Raw genomic sequence first — 3,953 nt, 5'->3', positions numbered from 1 at the left:
GTAAACTATTTTACATTATTTTATTTATTTTTAAGATTTTATTCAGACACACAGAGAGAGGCAGACACATAGAGGGAGAAGCAGGCTCCCCACAGAAAGCCCAACGTGGGACTCAATCCCTAGATCCAGAATCAGGCCCCGAGGCGAAGGCAGATGCTCAACCACTGAGCCACCCAGGCGTCCCAAAGGCAAACTATTTTAGAATAGAATGTCAGTAGTGATAACTGTATGTTACCCAACCACATACTTACTAAGCATGTGATAAACATGATTTATGCAAGCAGAAAGTCGAATTTGGAAATTTATACCAGCAAATTTCCATTCACTAACTATCGGTATAATTAAAGAGCCAATTGCAAAAGCTTTTTGAATCTTCCAAAAATCTCTGGAAGTTCCTTACTGCTGATAATGAGCTATGATGTCCAGCTCTGTAAGTTTAAGAAGAGTCACATAGCTTCCAGTGTGTTATATTTTCAACCGATTTAGAAATGTTTTTATATTGCCAATATTTTCACAGATACAAGAGTAGTAGAAAACAAAGACTTGACAGTATTGAGAAAACTGTGATGTTCTTTCATTTCCCTGCAAACCTCATATGACTAATGTAGAGCATGACATGGGTACCTAGGGAAATAGTCTTGGCTTTTCTTATGCTTCACTGAGACTCTTTGCTAACTTGCCATTCATGTTAGCAGCACTTAGGTAGACATAATCTTATTTTATTCATATTGATTCTGATTTATTGCAAATAATCTTATAACCGTGGAGAGCTAGTCCTGGCCATGCCTTTATCATCAGTGAAACTTCCTTTAAGTGTAGAATTTGATGTTTTCTGTGATCATCTTGCATAAATCAATAGTTGTGTTTTTTCTTTCCACTATCAGTCTTTTGTAAAATAGTATTGAATAAGCTGAGGAAAAGGATCCATTTATCACATCCTGCAACTATTCTGTATCATTCCAATGATTGTGAATTTGTACATTTATAGAAATCAACTTGCAAATGTTAAAAAAATTGCTTTTATACAGATGAAATAAACTGTTAAAGGCAAATGGTATTTTCAAGAAAAATAAAATATTTTTGCCTAAGAATGTCAGATATGTTTTATTCTTTCAACTTATCTCAAATAAGTGAAGGTGTGGTCTATTATCAATGTTTTTGCCACCAAAATCAATATTCACTTTCGAGTGAATCTTTTTAAAAATTTGAGTGATAGTGTGTGAAATGTAGAACTTTTTCATGCTCTCTGAAAATTTTCAATGCTTCCTATAAAGTCTCAAAACTATTTTCCATCAGAGATTCTTAATGACTCACTTTTTTAAGTGGTGGAGACCAATAGGTATAAGTAATAGGATATTACATTCTTTGTAATGCCATGTTCTAACCACTGAAAAAGTTTTCTTAAAGCTTTGCAATTTACCCAGGATGTTTTGTAATCTTCAAATAAATTTGTTTTTTTTCTTTTTTTCCAAATAAATTTGTATTGATACTTCCTATCATATAATTTCTTGAACTTCAAACTGTATGCAGAATCCCAAGTGAAAGATGAGTTACATTCTCCCTTTTAGATGATCTATGATCAATTATTGGTGATGATAAAGCCCTCCATTGCCGGTTACCAACACTGGCATCATTCTTCAATTACAGTGGAATTTGTAAAAGACAATAATAAACTTTTACTTTGACAGTATTTTAAAATAACTACAGTTCCAGGGGCACCTGGGTGGCAGTTGGTTAAGTGTCTGACTCTTGGTTTCGACTCAGCTCAGGATCTCAGGGTCATGAGATCTAGCCCCATGACAGCTCCACACTCTGCAGAGTCTGCTTGAGATTCTCTCTCCCTCTCCTCTGTCCATCCCACTCATGCTCTCTCTCTCTCAAATAAGTAAACAAATCTTTTTAAAAATTTAAAATAAAATAAAATAACTACAGTTCCAAAACAAAATTTACACAGGTATATACAACTGACCACAATTGAAATTTACACTTCTAAAGAACAACAACAAAACATGCATACCAAGCATTGCAAAATTGTGCAATTGTTAACAGCAAAATCCAAGTCCACATGAGAAGAGAGGTGAAACATCCATGGCACAGCAATGCCAGGTCTCACCATCATCTTAGGTGAGATGCTCCACAGTGTCCTTAGTGCATTTAGGCTGCTATAACAAATATATCACAGACTTGATGGCTTATAAACTATAGAAATCCTGAAGGCTAGAAAGTCTAAATTCAAGGTACTGTTAGATTCAGTGTTTGGTGAGCACACACTTCCAGCTGACTTCTTGTTATCTTTACACAGAAGAGAGCTGAGAACGGAAGCAAGCTGTCTCATGACTCTTCTGAGGGCACCAACTCCATTCATGAGGCCTCCACCCTCATGACTTCATCTAACCTTAAGTACTTCCCAAAGCCCCCCACCTCCTCATACCATGACATTGGGAGAGAGAGTTTCAACATGTTAATTTTGACCTCCAGTCCATGACATATCCTTAGTTTTTTTTGTTTTCATTTTTTTGTCTACGTGAAAAATGTAGATAATTTTACATTTTCACAAGACAAATAGAACCATAATTTACATTTTATAATTTTCTTGGCTGGTTTGAGAGGTATAATCATTGTTCCCTCTGGAATATGGAGTAGGCCCAAGCCTACCATATGCCCATTACCACCTCATCCTCACCCTACCTTGACATTCTATATATACAGTTCTTCCAGAAACCAAATAATACCCACTTAGGTATAAGCCTGTTTTTTAGAAGAAAAAAAAAAAAAAAAAGCCTGTTTTTTAGTATATGATACTTTTTATAAAAGCTTAAGTATTTTATTTTATTATTGATTAATTAATTAATTTGAAAGAGAGTACAGAGAGAGAGAGAGAGAGAGAGGGAGGGAGAGCATGAGCAGGGCAGAGAGGCAGAAGGAGAGAGAGAAGTAGACTCTCCACTGAGCAGGGAGCCCCATGTGGGACTCAGTCCCAGGACACTGGGATCACGACCTGAGCCAAACAAAGGCAGATGCTTAAGTGACTAAGCCACCCAAGTGTCCCAAAGCTTAAGTATTTTATTATTTCATAGTTGACAATGGGAGGCTGTAGTATTGTCCTTTGAGATCATTAATTAGATTTTAAAGTAAGCTTTCAAGTGCGTTTGACAATGATTTCAGAGAAGAAATGACAAGATTATAAAAGGAGCTAGAAAAAAAGGAAGCAAAGGAAGCAAAGCTTAGTAGCAAAATATCAAGTGTCCTTATTTGCCACAGATCTGCAAATAAGAGGCAGGGATATCATATGGGTCCAGAGAACGGTTGCACAAGCAACTAAAGTGCTCCTCACAGAATTCAGAACTTTCAGAGATGACCTTGAGACACCATGAACCATTTCCCATGCAAATCAAGGGCTCAAAGCCAAGGAGACTGATAGAGCTTTACCCCTCATGGAAAAACTGAGAATTGACAATGTGACCAGCTTAGTGGGCTACTGCTGTATGCTAATGACACTTCTTTGTAAGCGAGGCCTGGGAACACAGCAATATCCTTCATGCCAAGGGATATTCCTTGTCATAAAGTCTCAGCGACCCCTTGGGCCTGGGCATCCATGTCTTGCACAAGATCTCAAATACAGACTGGGAATTCATGTTGGAAAGTACAGATAAATATACTATTTTTAAAAAGAATGCAAAATAGGAGCCCCTGGCTGGCTCAGTCGGTAGAGTGTGCAACACCTGGTCTCAGGGTTGTGTGTTCAAGCCCCATGTTGGGTATAGAGATTATTTAAAAATAAAATCTTAAAAAAAAAAAAAACAGTAAAAGAAGCAAGGTATTCTGTGAAATATAATTAAAAGCAATAAAAACATCATTAAAATCCATTTTTAAATTTTATTTATTTATTCATGAGAGACACAGACAGAGACAGGGGGAGGCAAAGACACAGGCAGGGGGAGAAGCAGGCTCCA

This window comes from Canis lupus, chromosome 13 (genome assembly GCF_003254725.2).
Source record: "Canis lupus dingo isolate Sandy chromosome 13, ASM325472v2, whole genome shotgun sequence".
NCBI lineage: Eukaryota > Metazoa > Chordata > Mammalia > Carnivora > Canidae > Canis > Canis lupus.
This window is presented reverse-complemented; position numbering follows the sequence as displayed.